Source organism: Alexandromys fortis, unplaced genomic scaffold (genome assembly GCF_014885135.2).
Source record: "Alexandromys fortis isolate MF-2015 unplaced genomic scaffold, M_Fortis_MF-2015_v1.1 scaffold_11, whole genome shotgun sequence".
Taxonomy (NCBI): Eukaryota; Metazoa; Chordata; class Mammalia; order Rodentia; family Cricetidae; genus Alexandromys; species Alexandromys fortis.
Window position 1 is genome coordinate 8,987,258 of NW_026067912.1, and position 18,164 is coordinate 9,005,421.

Here is an 18,164-nt window from a genome sequence, read left to right on the forward strand (position 1 = left end):
TATATTTGTGTAGTACAAGAACATTGCATACAATGTTTGCGGCATACTGAAGAACCATTCAAGTGTGTGATAGCTCTTGGTTCTATTATAACTCTGTATTTTATGTCCCAACCTGACACCATACAAAAGACACCCATCTGTGAATGGTTTGCCTTTTGAGAGAAGGAGAAAGGCCCATGATCACAAACAGAATTGATGAGACTAAGCAGACAAACTAAGAAATCAAAGCAAAATAGGGCCACACATGACCAGCGATGATAAAAGCTATGTAGTAAGAACACTTGATAGCTACTTTTGAGAACAACAAGGGGAAAGTGTAGGGCAATCCTTGTGCACAAAAGATTCTGCCACCAATAAATAGGGGCTTTGTGGATATTGTCATGTGAAACATTACTGGCCATGAGATTCTTAGTAAATTAAAAATGGTATTTTCACAGTGCTGAATAGCTAATTGTTTTTAAATAAGGAAATAAATCATTTTTATTCTAAAATGTCCATGGTTAATAAATGAAAAATATTTAATAAACAGTTCAGATGTATTATCCAATTGAAAACTACACTGTGTTTTAATATATAAAGTAAGATGGTCTTAGAAAAACATGAGTAGTAAAGAGAGATGGATCCTCAGTGTCCTGTAGTTACCATTTAGAGAAAATCCTCCCAGCCTTAAATAAACAAGACTCTTGAAATGATGAAGTCTTGAGCACATCACAAAACCCTGTCATAGGATCACTGTCAGCCTTCTCATCTTATTTGATCACAAGCACAGTTTGTTTAGGTCCAACATGATAAATTATTGGTATGTTGCTAGTGTTGGCTTCATATGCTCTTAGAAGCAGATGAATTCAATGGCATTAGTTAGTTCACAGGGAAAGTCAAATGAACAAACTGCCACAATCCTGGTGAGATGTTTGCCTCTTTTGCTTAATTAAAATAGTGCCTGGGTACCAGTGATGCATTCTAGTAATAGAGTGCTCGCCTAGCCTACAAAAGCCCCAAGATTCAGTGCTCAGCAGCACAAGAGCAGAAGACAACAGAACTGGCCTAGCTCTAAAGCATCTCTGTTCATTTGTTATGAACTAAAATGTTGGTCTTAGTGAGAAATGAGAGAAAAAGCCAATACTAAAATCACAGTCCTTTAAATCATTCACATCATTCTCAGGGAAGATCCATTGCTTTTCTCTTACTGATTTTTTTCTTTGCCCTTTAGTTATCTTGCCAATTGTTCCTAAGCTTACTTTGAATACCTCCAAAACAGATGAGCAGAATTCACAGTGCTGCTTTACCCCACTTCTATTCCTATCTCTGTTCCTATTGCTTGTGTCTCACATTGCTTTCTGTTGCTAAGATAAATACCATGACCAACCACAACTTAAAGGAGAAAAAGGTTTATTTGGCTTATACCTTCAAGTCAGAGACCATGATTAAATGAAACCAGTCATGAATTGAAGCAGAAACCATGGGGGAGTTCTGCTTAGTGGCTCGCTCAATGGATCCCTCTCCATCTTATGCTCAACTAATTCACTTCTTTATACACTCCAGAGCCATCTACCTAGAGATAGTACTGCCCACAATGGGCTCAAGCTTACCACATCAAATCCCTACAGTCTCTCGCAGACATAGCCACAGGTCAATCTAGTCTGGGCAATCAATCCCTTTATTGAGACACCCTCAGAGATGTCAAGTTGACAGCCGAAGTTAACTAGAACACTCCACTCCTTGTCAACTTGACACACAACACATCACTTTAAGCTATAACCTTTCATTTCTTGTCTCCAAGATCTCATGTTGATATCAAAATATAAAACACAGTACAACTTCGAAAATCCCAATGCTTTAAAAGTTCAATGTCTGATAGAAAAACCTCCAAAGTCTCTTTTCTGTGGGCTCCTGAAAAATAGTAAAAGAAAAAGATTGCATGTTATTTTTATTCCAAAAGAGAAGAATCAAGGCATTGGGACCATCGGTTTAGCAAATGTCTATTTCCAACAGTATAAACCGAATACTGTACTCAATGTCTCCCATCTGGAAATTCCTCATGATCTTCTATTTTCCAAAGGCAGGCCTATTGTGAAGGTCTACCATCTGCAGGCTCCACCACTTGCCTCATAGACTGGGCCCTCCAGCCACTATCCTTGGTGCATGTCCTATGACTTGGCATCTTCAATGTCTTGATGACTCCTCTATATTTGAGGCTGCACATTCACCAGGAACCTCCCTTGGCTTTTCTTCAAGAACTTTGACCCTTACACAGAGTGCCAGACTTCAGTTGATCACCAGGACCCCCTCAATGTTGAATAATTCATGCCTCCAAGAGCAATACCAGGTGATCAATAACACATTGCTAAGTTAGGCAACAATTTTGAGATGCATGCAGCCTTAGCCACTGCTAGACCACTGCTTCTGTAGGCTGACCCTGAGGAAATATTACCTGGAATAGTTTACATTAATGATGTTGATCTCTTAATAATAAGAGTTGATTCTTCAGCCCCAGATAACCAGTATTTATTGTCTTAACTTCAGTGGTACTGATCTCGTGTATATAATTATGGGGGTGGGGTCTTTTTAAGAAAGGGTTTCACTGTAGCTTTGGAGCTTGTCCTGGGACTAACTCTTGTAGACCAGGCTCACCTAGAACTCCCAGAGATCAGCCAGCCTCTACCTCCTGAGTACTGGGATTAAAGGTGTGCACCACCATTGCCTGGCTCAATTGCAGCTTCTTCCTTATTTTTAAATGGATTTTTATTGAGCTCAGAATTTTTCTCTTCTCCCATCCCTGCCTGCCTCTCCTTTACAGCTTCTTTACACACTGACCAATAGTCATAGACTCTTAACACAAATTCTCAGACAAATGTCCCTAAGTATTTTGACTTCCCTTTGAAACCTCATAAACCAGGCTTCCATTGTTTGCATTTTTCTCAGCATTCTTGTTTTCCAAGCTTGGTTCCCTAATATTAAGCTCTGAGTACTTAACAAAGTTTTCAGCTTAAGTTCCAAGTGCTTTCACAGACCTCCTCCAATACAACTTAGCCAGGTCTATCTCAGTCACTTCCCACTTCTGGAAACAATTTATGTTCAAGTTTACCTTTCTGTTGCTGTAGTAAACACCATGCACAAAAGCAACCTAGGCTAATAAGGATTTATATCCACCTTTTTTTTTTTTTTTGGTTTTTTTGAGACAGGGTTTCTCTGTGGTTTTGGAGCCTGTCGTGGAACTAGCTCTTGTAGACCAGGCTGGTCTCGAACTCACAGAGATCCGCCTGCCTCTGCCTCCCAAGTGCTGGGATTAAAGGCGTGAACCACCACCGCCCGGCTGTATTCACTTTTAAGTCCAGGTTACAAAGAAACCATGGAGGGATGCAAATGGTGGCTTATTCTCTGGCTTTCTATCAGGATTATGTTGATTTATAGATTCCGTATATAATTTAGAAATCTTATTTAGATTTCTTATATAATGCAAGACCAGATCCCTGAAGATGGTAATGTTTCCAATGCTCTGGACCCTCCCACCTCAACCATCAATCGAGTCAGTCTCACATAGACATGGCTATAAGCCAGTCTGATCTTGGAAATCTCTGAAGACACCCTCAGTTGGCTCTAGTCTGTGCCAAACCAACAGCTGAACCTAACTATGACAGCTTATAAGGTCTATTTCTAGAACTCAAGAGTTTGTGTCTTTGTTTTCTGATTTACACTCTAGAATTTATCACTGGAGACTTTTAAGCACATCAGAAGAAAAAGCAGGATCTTTGAATCAGTTTCATAGTTTTATAATAACTGCTGTGTCGGTTATTATCTCAGCCTCTCAGAATTTAGTGACTTATTTATTTTAGATAATCAGCAAAGGAACAAGTTATTGTGCTGATTGTTTTACGATTTGAGTTCTGATTAGCCAGAGCTTCACATAGATGGTAAGTTCTTACCATTCTAAACTGCATCTTCCCAGGTACTAATCAATAACATGTTTGCTTCTTAACAATGAATGAAGGGATGTTGATTTTTCTTAAACTTTTTTTTACGATAGTTCTTCTAAGAAAGATATTTGAAGGACTCAATTTCTAGATGAAAATATTTTAAGTCATTTCATTTCATTAGCTCAATGCCTTATACGCTTTATTGTCTGCAATGTGTAACATTAACAAACAAGATGGTTTTGAGATTGTGAGAAGTTATACTGCAGGGTGGTGATGAAGATAAAAAATGAGTAGACAAAATTCACATAGGTCAGATATCGATAAGTAAATGATACTTTAGAAACATTTTTATGATGAAATATATCATGCGCACAGAGGAAGTTGGCTGTTTGTTGTTTTATTCCTCCTGTCATTTACATATATGTGGCAGAAATTCCATGTTCACTGTCTTAGTCTTCTGCTACATTGAACCGGGCTGGCAGTCTTCCTCTAAAAAGAGCCACATAGGAAATGTGTTAGGTCGTGCAAGCCATGTGGCCTCTGCTATGCTTCTCAGCTCTGAACCTGGAGGACAAAAACAACCACAGATAATTCATGAGCAGGCAGACCTGGCTGCATTCCATCAAAACTTCACTGTGTGCACCAATCCTTGACTTTCATTGAATTTTCATATGTCACGAAATAATAATATTTGTTTTCAACCATTTAAAAATATAAAATCATTCCTAGCTGACCTGCCGTCGGCAATAGAAGACAGGCTGCCTTTAGGCTAAAGCCTCAGTGACAGCAGTTTCTCAATCTTTACAATTGGTCAAAATTCTTTTTGACTTGTAGAAAGGATGTAGCTGGTGTGAGATGGAGCCTAAGGTTCTAAGCTCTGGGTTGATAGGCCTGGACTAGTAAGAAACCTGACAGCATGCATACAGGTCGCTTAACACAGACTGAAAACTCTAGGAAGATATGTGTATATGCATTTACATATCTGTATATAATAACACCAGTATAAAAAAAGAGGCCATGAACTTGAAGGAGAGAAGGGAAGGGCATATAGAAAGGTTTGAAGGTAGGAAAGGGAAGGGAGGACTGTTATAATTAAATACATTCTCAAAAATATAAAAAATGAAATAAGAAAAAAATAAGTAAATAAAGAAAGAGAACGTGGAAATTGTTAACATGGACACGTGAAGACAGTTCTTCCAGTACACAAAGCGAATTACCATAGGGCTCGGCCTTTGCCCTGAGATAAAATGATTGCCACTATTTTCTCTTTAAAGTTCTGTTTTGCTTGATTTATTTTAGATAAATATTACTAATAGGATAATTTTTAAAAATTCACACTAAATTATACCAAATTAAGCAGAACAGTAGGTAAGATATTAAGAAGCTACTAAACTGATATGTATTTTAAAACTATTTGCCAGCCTTGAAAATATACTCAAGACAGTGGGTAAAAAAATGTTGGAATAGACAGAGCACATATCCAACACCCCTACACTCACAGACATACCTTAAAGGAAATGAACCCCATATGATGCTTTCTGAGGCTTGTATTGGTAGAGCAGAATGTTTGTATTTTTTACCTTTTTATTTTTTTCATATATTCAATGTTTTTCTCTATAAATGGGTATTATTCTCACACCAGAGGAAAAGATAATAGCTTTAGGCAAGCTGAGGAAATAAATAAGAATCTATAGTATGCCAATATTACCTCCCCCCATTGCTTTCTATGAGACATGGCCTAGTCAATGCACAGATGTGCACAGGCCTTTGGCCTTGGCAGGACTGGGTAGTCATATTACTGTCAATGTCAGAAAATTTTCCAGTCAAGTCTAAGTTTAGGAGGAAACCAAATTTTTCAGTTAAGACCAGGTGATCACACAAAACAGGGCCCTGCTTTCCAGGGAGAATGGGAGGTGCCTATTCTTGTTCAATTGGAGGAAAATACTAGAGACGTGCATTAAAGAGCCAATCTTTATAAGATGAATCTGTGCTCATTTAGAGGGCTTCTGTACCATGGCTATGCTTGTCCTCCATGGTACCACATGGAAGAATGACAAGGTACCCGAGCCTGTGAGGAGGCTCAGTACCACCCTTCAGCCTAGGGAAGGATTTGGTTCTATTTGTGATAGTACCTACTTGACCTAATCCTCCCCTCATCATCTTGTGGAGGAGATAGGCAGTGTCTCCTAAGAGATAACTTGGAGGAAAGTAGCCCTGTCGCCTGCCTAGGTAACCAGTCCACAAAAGGTTGTGTGTACGGTAGAAGTTGAGTCATTTTTTGGCCCAATTCTCTTTGCAATTGACCTCCCTGTTGATTTTGTAGAGGGCGTAAACACAGAGCCAGTTGACAGACAGTTAGATTTGTTAGGACATTTCACTTTGTCTCAAGTTAAAATCCACCGCGGTTGTTTGGATCCAACATTGAATCCATTATAAATGAGGCAGGAACCGAAGTAAACTAGGGCACATTTAGCCCTGATGTTATGTGTCAAAATACCATTTGGATCTGTCTATTTAAATCTACATTCCAGGATTTTTCGCAACAAAGAATAAATAAATACAAGCATTCTTGAGCACAGTGCTTCGTGAACTTGGAAGTTACATTTTTGTGATTGTGTTTCCTGATTACTATTCCAACCTTACCTTTTGATCTTCTCAGATAAATGCTCTTTTTTTCCTAAGAAAAATGCTGTTGAAGCTGCTACTGTAATATGACTTTGATATGTTACTTTATTCATATTTCCTGGTTGGTTCTTATTTTCCTAGTACATATTACATTTCAGGGTCTTTGAGAAATAATCTTTTCATTTGCAAAATTGCAATTACAGATTTTTAATAAAAAGGGGTGTGGTCAGACTTATTTGTTATTGTAGACTGGGTAAAGATCCATTAGTAAATTAATCTGAAATTACTTTGCTCACAAAGGAAGAGTTATAAATCAAGAAACCCAAGGTTACCATAGCAATATGTGGCATCAAAAGATTAGAAGCAGAGGACTATATTTTACTTTCTAAAAACACTTCATTAGAGAAAAGCTATATGATATGACTTCAGGGCAGAACTTGACAATGAAAGTAGGTCCTCACTTAGCAAAAATATGCTCTCATTTTCCCCCACCTAAAAATAATGCCAGAGTAATTTGGACAATTTTTATCACAAATGTGCATAACATTTCTATTTGATATTTATTCAATGAGAGGAGTTGAAGAGGATTGCATTTTAAGCTAACTCTATTTATTTAAAATAACCATATTTGTGACAGAAATATGGAGAAATCTGGGCAAAGGAAGATTTTTCTTTTTTAGAAAAAAAAGGAAAGAAAAGAATAAAGGGGACAAACCAGACAACTCTAAGGTGACTTCACCCTAGGAGCGGCGACAAGATATTGTGTGCGCCTGGATATGTGTCTTTGCCTGATTGCTGGGCGTTTGGCTCATCAGAGATTTCCCAAACAGACCCACTGCAGTGGACATCTGTTGTTTTTGCCTGCCCAGCATCCATTCCCCCTTCTTTTGGTGACAGCATTTTAAATTTCCTTTGAAAATTTACACTTTACACACTGTGTATGATCTGTGTATGTTATTCAGTCAAGATCTCCTGCTTTCTTATGGGTGATGGGTAGGCCCATGAGCCATAACAAGTCATCTAGCATGTCCCATGGGTAACTGAACATTTTATGAATGGTATAAGGGCAGGCTTTGTTTGGCAGAATTCCATCTCAACAATTACTATATAGAGATTGTATCTTATACCTGCAATTTTGATAGTCAGAATATACCATCTTCTACATGGCCTGATTACACTGACTTTTCTTCAATTCAGAATTCTATACTTTTTCTACTTATTTAAATTAATTCAAGTAAGCTGGAATTAATTTCTATTACTTATAACCAAACCCTAATTGATATTCATGCCAAATTGAGCATAAGACACTTTCAAATCACTAGAGTGTACCTTTTACAGTTTGTGATTTTTTTAATCAAGCATCATTTGGAAAGCATGATCCAGATAGCAACATTTTCTAGAGATTGAATTCTATGCTTTTCGCTGTGGTCTTCATCCGCAGAACACCTGCCAGTATCCTATTTAACTCAGCCAATGTGAGATTCAGATACGGAGAGGAAAAGAAAGGCTGGTGAATTTTATAAACAAGTAGCTGAGCCTGATTGATTCAGCTCAGAAGAAAAAGGCAGCAAATGCCAGCCTTCCGGATGCTAATACACCCACAGATAGAACTTTGTGTGCCAAAGACAACAAGGGATTTTCGCCACAGTCTGAGATTCAATGAGACGAGGGGGCCCAGAGCAGAAGAGAAACATTAGTCAATCATCATAGTATTTTACATAAATAGGCTCTTTCGTAACAGGTCTTAAAAGAGTTTAGTGGACCTAACAGCATTATTCACAGAAACTAGACTATGGAAGCCATTTATGCCCTTGGGTAGATGAAAAATAAAGAAATATGGTATATACATTAAAAAGAAAGGAAATCTTTCTACATACCCCAGCATGAATGACACTTGAGGATATTAAATTAAGTCACTGACAGACAAACTCATATAATGTAAGTCCACTTATATGAGGCATATATAGTCATCTCAATCATTGTAGAGATAGTGGCTGAAGCTTAATGACTGTTTTCAGTTTTGAAGGTAGAAATCATTGGTGGCTGGAAACTAGACATACATGCATTATGAGGACATTCAATACATGCACACATAAAGTGATCAATTTTGCCACAATAAGAAAGAAGTGAATAAAAAGGAACTTGGTGGAAGAGAGATTATCCTCAGTTTGAGAGGAACAAGAAGACAAATAGTAGTGGTGCGATTTGATGTGGTTTCTATGTGCCATGTGATACCGAGAGACTCAACTTTTTTATTTTTATTTTTCCAGAATCCATCTCTGGCAATTCTAGAAATAAGCTCATTTCTCCAGGTGACCAAAAAATAATATTAGACCCAGGCCTGATGGCGCATGCTTTAAACCCAGTACTACAGAGGCAGAGGAGGGCAGATCTCTATGTATTCAAGACTAGCCTGGTCTACAAACTGTGTTCCAGGACAGCTATGACTACATAGTAAAAACTTACTTAAAAATATGGTGAATATTTTTCTGATAATAATGATAACAAGTAGACAACCTTGGAGAAGTGCATTTTATAATTAGCAGCACATTAATTCTATGAACTTTATAAATTACACCATAGCCACTTTGTATGTTATCTGTGTGCACATGTAGCATAGGATTCCTTCCATTGTCCAAATATTGCTTATTTCAGTCTAGAATCCCAAATATTTAGAACTTTCTAGATTCTAGAAATTGAGATCAATAATCATAATTCTAAAGGGTCATAGTTTTACATTTTGGGATATCTTGGTCCTTCCCAATTCTGTATTAACCCCAATGAATATATTGCTTCCTTTAATACTGAGTAATTTTGCAAAATAGACCTGATTGCAATTAGCAGGATCTTTCTCATATAGATGAGGAAACTCTAACTTAGAAAGGCAGAAGTTGAGGTGCCCTGAGTCAGACTTTTAACTTTATTAGGGATAGTTTCAGCTGAGGTAGTATTGCTCCAAAGTCTCAAATTTCTAAAACTGCATCCCCACCTTATAAACTTGAGCTTGGCTTTGATTGAGGGAGCTCTGTAATTGGGTTAATTATCACAGAGTGATAGCAAAAGATGCCGTGAGCAGCATCCTCAATTTTCTTCTCAGGGGTAAAAAGGAAGATGAGTTTAATTCTTGAGCATCAGGTACCATTTTTTTCTTCTTCTAGATAACAGTACCTAACTCAGAGCAACTATTGCAAACCTCCTCCTCTCTGAGTCCCCTGGATAACTAACTTTTCTACTGTTTGTATTGCAATCCAATGAAGCCTTAACTTTCCTACAAGTTAGTCACTTCTTCTTCTGTTCTCTTATAGGACACATGGTAATTAAATTTGAATCGGGGATTGTACAGCTGTATTACTCATTAGACTGTGAATTACTCTAAATTAGGAACTTGGATTGTTCATCACTGTACCCCCAGAGCCCAACACCCTACCTGGCACTTGGTGACACTTCTCTGGTAAACGTCCCTGGATAAATGATCCCATGAAGCATTTGTTTGAAATCTCAATTGACCTTCTCTGCAAGTACATTTTTAAAAACAGCGCTTCCAACACTTTATGTCCTCCCCCTTCCCTTGATTTCAATTATTTACATCAGAATTACTTAATCATGTGGCAGATAATTAAGGAATACATTATTTATGCTAAATAAATTAACCCGCCATCACTTCCTCTCTCCTTCCCCTTGGCTGTGGAGTCTGAGTTCCAGGAGTCTCACAGCCAGCCTGGGCATGATGGTACAGAATTGGCAGTACCATAAAGGTGGGATACATCGCTGGGCTCTGTGGCAAGTGTGACTTGTATGCCACTGATATCTCTACCTTTTATAGCCCAGCCAGAACTGAATGGCTATGAAAATACTCTTACCTTATTCGAGACCTAGGTTTGTACATCTGTTGAAAGATAATGAAATCATGGCAGTAAATGGATGGTGGCATGCATTGGCCTTTTAGAAAATCAGTCGGAAGCATGGCCCTCATAAGTTCACAATGTATGACTATCCTGTTCTGTGTCTGGAGGAAACACCTATACCTACCAACAGGAAACTGGAATTATGCAACTATGGAATGCTAGATCTGGAAGTGTTTTAGCATCATAATCTGACCCAGTCTTTCTCTTGAAAATGAAATAGGCTTAACATACATAAGTCATTTTCCCTAGCTTACAAAACTATTAGTGGTAATGATGAACATTTACTAATAATAACTGATATTTAATGAATCAGTACTAGACATCATGCTCAGCACTTACGGGACTTCAATGTATTTGATTACTGCTGTATCTTTCACAGTAATATCCTTTGCATTTAACTGATGGGGGAAACTAAGCCATGGAACATATGTGCCTATGTCAATACCTAACCCTAGGCTCACCTTAGAATAAAAGCCCAGGTTCTTGCTCCTTATGTTTAAATTATTCTCCAGAAAGATGAACTCAATATTTTGAGGCATACACGGCAACCCTAGAACCCTGGCCATTTTCCAGGTCAATAACACTTTAGGAGGGATAGGTTCAGCTCAGGTAGTATTGCTCTTTAGGAACCTGTTGTATACCTCATGATGTAGAACCGATTTTAGAAGTAATGTCTCCTTACTGCAGACACAGTCACCCAGGTACATCTTACTGGAGCTTTCCAGCAGGTCTCTACCTTTGGCCATTCATACATCATACATTTAGATATTTAGAGGCCTACTTCACATGAGTGTTTGCACTCACGGAGTTCTAGCATCGGTAAGAGCACTCTCCCTGTGGTAAATGCTCTCTCTAAAATATATCTATAGAACTTTCACTCCTAATGGATCCATGCAAGCACATTGGTTAATAGCAGACGTTTAATCTATGGCCAGAGGCTATTTCCCGTGATTCGGATGGGCACTAACCAGTGTGTGCTATGACACTCAAGGGTTCTCTCGGTCCCAAACAGAGCTTTTATGATTTTAGATGTCAAATATAACTGTGGATTCTGGCTCAGCAGTTCTTCATTTTCAATAGAGTGTTTATATGGAAGCAGTTGAAGTCTTTGAAAATTTTACCTAGCATCTTAGAATTTTGGTTCGCATGAGGGAAAATACTGCATCTGTATTTACCACATGGACATTTATGTTTTAGCCAATCAGTAATGGTAGTTGAAACTGCTGTTTGCACAGAAGATAATGTGATTCCCGAAGAAGAGACCCTGTGAGTGACTGACAGGAGCAAGCGATCAGAAGGTCAAGGTTGCTTAGTGGTATCAACCATCTGTTAGTTTGGCAAGCATTTGACTGGAGGGCATTAATGTGTTTGTAATTTCCCACTTGACCTGAAAATAGGCTTTAAAACAGACATGCTCACCACTGAGTGTCATAGAGAAGATCTGCACCAGGAGTCTACAGCCCAGCTTCCTGCACAGAATAGTCTGGGCTGAACTCAGACTGCCTTTGTAGGTTTCGTTCCCTGACAAATGACTGAGAAGACCACGAATTCTGTCAAGTCATTTGGGGACAAAAGAAGAAAAGAGCAAGAATATAATAAATTGTTCTAAATCACTCTGAGAAGTCTTGATTATTATAAGCCTCTGTAAAATAAAGCAGCCATCTCCTGGGTAGAGGGCAATGAGATCCCAGTGTCTACTGGGATTGTTAGTTTCTCATTGTCCCATTGAGCTGTGAATGAAGCAGCCTTTGACTATTTCTGTGTCTGTGTAATGGGTGAGACCAAAAGTCTCAGCTCTAAAGGATCTGTAGAAAATGGACATTTCCTTACACCTTCATCATGGAATATTTTCAACAATGAAGAGCTTGCAGAAGAAAATGATCTCAGTGGAAAGCACAGGGCGGCCTCATTTCCAGGAAACAAGAACATCACGTCATATAAATGCATTGGTGCACCCTGCTATCTATTGATCTCCTCCAAGAAGTACCTCTTCCTCTCTAACTGAAACAAGGACTAAAAGCAGACCATAAGTGAATCAAGAAAATGCTCACATTTTCAGACACTGTGCTATAAGAAAGAATAATCACACAAAGAGATGAGGGAATCAAGAAGACTCATTGCTGAAGTTCAGATTCTAGTTGGCAACTTTCAATGTCTTAGAAATGTTGCTTTAACAGAGTACCAATGTGTGCACGTTAAATTTTCAGAAGGTATGAGAAAACTTCAACATACTATGAAGATAAATCTCGATATATCTTTCTCAATGAGTTTTATCTCTGTCCAACTCATGGCTGAAGACACTCAAGATATATAAACCTTAAAGCAGTACTATCTTTGTAAAATATACCTCTTGGTTTTGCTAACAAAATATTTTCTAGATTGTCTTATCTTTGCAAGATGTATGGATTAAGGAACTGTTGGGATGAAGGGGGAAATGTGCTATTTTGACTATGATGATAGCACTGCCTGGCTTCTGATTGATGGGGGAAAATCATTCAACCAAATTTTTGTGGGCCTTATATTTCCTAAAATGTATTCATCTTCTTTTCTGTGTCATTTGTTAACTCACCTTTAATTTAAACGAGCAATTTAATAAGGTAGGGACAACCGAATGCCACTTGAAAGTAAGCATTTACTTTGCATGCCTAATCCCTCATTAAAGGGTATGGTCATGAAGTCAGCTAAAAATCCCACGTGTGAAAAAATAATTCATTATTCATTTATTAAAATAAATGCAGATAAATACATAGACAGAGACAGGCGGGCAGGCAGACAGACAGACAGACAGACAGACAGAGGGATAGATTACTTTACTTGAGCCACAGAGTTTCATGTACTTTTTTTATAGAGAGATTAAACAATACCTGAGAAAGAGAATTGGACAATCAAGTACAAATACACTTTCTTAAGGTGTTTGCTTAATGTCACAGCAGGGTTTTTTTTGGCAATAAATTGTCATAGCTTATCTTCTCTGAGCATATATATACATATATGTATATATATATCAGTATATCTAAGGATATATACACATAAACATATATGCATATATGTGTGTGATATACCATGCCCCACCTCCAGCAAATTAAGATGACTTAAGCTTCCTTCTAGGTTTCATAGTTTCTAGTCTTGGATTTCTTTGTTTCAAAGATTTAAAAATTTTGAAACTGTGTATATGTGAGCAGTGGGCACATAGTGTATTTGAGCACGGGGTATGCAAAGGAAGCAGAAAACATGAGATCACCTGGAGCTGGAGGTATGATGGGTGAGAGTGCATGTTGTAAAAAGACGGCCTCTTGTTTGTCTCGGCTGCCTAGCTAGCTTACACCCAAAATATCCACACAGAAACTGTATTAATTAAAACACTGCTTGACCATTAGCTCTAACTTCTTATTGGCTAACTCTTACATATTAGTTAACCCATCTTCATTAATCTGTGTATCACCACGTGGCAGTGGCTTACCAGAGATTCTTACTGGCGTCCATCTCAGGCTTCCCTGAAAGGATCTATGGCTTCCCTTTCTACCCTTCTTCCTCCCAGCATTCAGTTCTGTTTTCTCTGCCTAACTATGTTCTGCCCTATCAACTAGGCCAAGGCAATTTCTTTATTCAATAACCAATGAAAGCAACACACAAACAGAAGGAACTTCTGCACCATTTTTCCTTTTCTGTTTAAACAACAACAACAAAAAAAAAAAGGAAGGCGTTAACTTCAACATAGTAAAATCACATATAACGAAACAGCTATAAAGCAAAAACTACAGTTACAATATTTATATCTATTTTATCTTTTATTATAACTGAGGAAACCTGTAACTATAAATTTTTTAACTCCATCAAAGACTCCAGAAGAATATATTACCTAAGTAGACAGGAAGTGCATTATAAACAACTTTCAAAACTCTAGAATTGACAGAGACATCTCACTGCCTGGACAGTCACACAAAGATCTTTTGTATTGTTGGGGCATCCATCTTTAGCCTACAGGCCCATAGTGTCCAGAAGACTTTTCTGTGAAGCAGGAAATTTCAAAGACAGTTTTGTCTCCTGAGGAGTGGATGAGGGGTGAGGAGAAGTTGAGGGGGGAGCAGGAAGACAGGAGGGAGAGAGAAGTGGAATTGTTATGTAACATAAAATTGTTTTAAAATTAAGAAAAGAAAAAGAACTAATAAACGATTTAATTATAGTATCTAATCCATGTATTCAGAGCTAGGAAATAGGTCCAGAAATTCAAGGTTTCTCTCTGAGCTTTCTCCATAATCTCCCTGGTACCTTCCCAGCTGTTTCTGGAGGAGAATTAATTCACTCCTTTGTTGAGAAGGTTAGGGTTGATGACTACATGGACTGTATTCTTCTGTGACTATGACTGTATTCAAAGTCATGCTGCAAAAGGAGAGAAACAAAGGGAGCAATGGTGTGGTATTATATCATTATAGTATCCGAATCCTGGCTTCTTAATGGAAGAACGATGTTCCTCTCTCATAGCTTTGGCTCCCATCTTCTCTCCTTTTTGCCAATACCACTAAAAACATAAGATCTCGCAGTCTAAGTATTTATAAGAAGGAGGAATGATAATGGAAGTAGAAAACTAGTAATGCTACTCCTGTTTCTCAGTGTCAGAAGTTACCTTTCTTGCAGTTAAGTTGACAATACTCGGTGCCTGTGTACATAAATGTCTCCCTTTGAAATTTACATTAAGTTGGAATCAGGTGGGAGGAAACCAGAAGAAGAAAAATACTCTTCATTTTTGATTCTTTAATTCTATCAATTTTCTTCTCATTTCTCAATCTACTGGTTATTACTAATTATTTAGAGGCCTGGGTTTGTTTTAAAACTGTATTCAGTGTGAGATATAGGGTGTAACATACAATACAAATGTATTTGGCAAATGGATCCAGTTTGTATATTTTTTGAGCATTAGCAATTAAAGGGGCAGCCTTATATAGAGCTTTCAGAATATATAATATAGCTTTTCAAACTAGCAATGTAGCTGCTATTCATTTACCTTTCTTTTATCCTTTTCTCACCAAAAGGAAACACTACAATTATTCTTTAGTGAATTTCTGGGATTATTGATCTGAGTGTTGTCTGTTGAATATGGGAACCATTCCCTTATCAGTTTGTCTTTTCTTTGAGCACCAAACCATCTTGAGAAAATTTACTTGTTACTGTACTAAGTACTCCAACAGAAAATCATGGTAGGATATGAGCTTACCTTTTCTTTCATTTTGATGTCATTAAAAAAAAGTACCCCAAAAGAAATGTTGAAAATATCATCAGCTGTATTTTAAAAGAAACAAAGGGAAGAATCATAGGGTAGGTAACTGAGAAGACAATAGCAATTGTGGGCCAGTAACCATCCTAATCTTCCATTACTTAACAATATGGATAAAAGTTCCTTTCTTTTCTAATGGTGTCTATCAGGTGCCACTGTATTGTCCTTAAAGCATCATCATTCATAGAACAGGAAAAGGTCAATGATGTATGCAAGCACTACATGAAAGAGTAATTCAGTTAACTGCTTATTAATGCATTACTAGGTGAGAACAATTCCTTTAACAAACAACAATTGGTAACTGTGGGTGTCTTCTGATTTAGTACTTTTTGTTCTGAGATAAAAATACTCTACTTCTAAAGAGGATGACTCAGTATTAAACACTATCGTACTTGTAAATTAAGATTGCAAATGTTGAGAGAGCGGATTTTTCATTTAGAAGTTTGCAATCACCCAGGTTCCCATGCGGCAAAAAAAAAAAAAAATGTTCTGCTTTACCAACGAAGTCATAAAACTGAGTTGAAATTGATCAGATCCTTCTATGCACCAAGCTTTGTGTCATTCACACATTTGCCACACAACATCTGTTCATATTTATATTTTATAGATGTAAAAAACTGTCGGTTGGAGAGGTGACGTGTATTTCTCAGAACAGTTCAGGGAACAAACATTTTAATTGAATTTTAAATCCAACTAGGTCTCACATCATGGCTAGAGCCCTATCGACTATGCTATGAACAAATAGGAAATAATTTTTATTTTACATTTTACTTTCTTTTGCAATCTATTACATCTCTTTTAGTCTATACCATAGCTACTAAAAAAGATCTTAGAATCTCCAAGTCATGTCTTCCAGAGATCCTAACAATAGTATAGATGTGACAACTGTATGTCATAGAGGTCTTATTTTCTTTCTGACGTCTATGGAGCTACAGGGGAGCATCTACTGTTACCTTGCTGTAATATCTCTCACAGTCTCATTGCCTACTACTCTGCCTCCTAAGTGTCACTGCTTGTGGAATGAGCTTATCTAAGCTGTATCCTCACAGAAGAAGATGCTAATGCTCTCACTCACCATGATCTAGCTTTATTGTTCACCATCAGACTTAGGCTCTTCTTCATTTTCAAACATTGTCTTCTCTTGTGAGAGCCATCTAATAAGCCTTCTTTCATCATTCCATCTAAACTATACATTTATCTCCTACCTGACATTATTTTTTCATCATAGTTCTGTTTTTATCTGATTTGTGCTGCTATAACAAAATCCCACGAGCCAGAGAGCTTACAGAATGAAAGGGGCTTCAATTCACATGGTTCTCCATTAAGGCACCAGCATCTGACAAGAGCAAGTCTCTGTTTCTAAGATGGTCATTGAAAGATTTCTCCTGATAAAGAGAACACTAGATTTTCTTCTGGCAGAAATCAGATGACCAACAAAATTGGATTCCTTTCCTCCAGCTCTCTTATAGGGACATGTCATTTACTTTCCAAGGAAGGAGATTTGTGGTCTAATAAATACCCAGAGATCATGTTGATCAAGTTTCAACACATGCGATTTGGGACACATTCAAACCATAGCAGGTACAAATCATAATTAGTAAGTGTGTCTGTGATAATTTGGGAGAGATTACTACATAGTAAGTAAACATACTTATGAGGTAAGGTGTGATGGTTTGATTTACATTACATAATGAACCTATCACTTTGGGCATTCCTCATTTCTTGACAAGTCCTAGTAATATTCCCTTGTAGCTGTTCTAAGATTCACAGTGAATCACTGTTAACCATATTCAGTGGACTATTGCTCAGAACACCAAAAGTTATTTTTTTGTCTACTTGCAATATTTCACTCAATAACTATCCCCAACCTGCTTGTGTCTGGTAGCTGCTACTCTGTCAACTGCTAATCTTTGTAGAGTCCATGTGTGAGAGGCAATGGCACAATGCTTCTCTTTCTTTACCTTCCTTGTTTAATAGAATATCTGTCATGTCTTTCTACTTCGTGACAAATGACGAGCCTTCATCATCCCCTGGATTTATTTATATTTGGATTTATACACATGCCACACTTCTTCAATCTATTCATCTGTTGATGGACATTTGATTTGATTTTAATGCCTGCCTTTTTGACCTGTATGTCATTAAGCATGCTAAATTCAGGCAAGGCTTTGCTTCGATGATTTCATCTACTTTGGGCATATACCTAGTAGTAGAATCCTGGGTTCTGGGAAATTTTGAATCTTAGTCTGCTGAGGAGCATCCATACTGTTTCCCACAAGTGCAACAACACAGAAGTTGATAGCCCCCCTTTCTCTGTGTCCTTGATAATATGTTTTGTGGTTTTTGTCTTGTCTTTTGATGACAATTATTCATGGTGCTGTCCCATCATAGCTTTATTTGTATTTCCCTGGCATTTAGTTAATTGTGAGTGAGTGTGTGTGTGTGTAT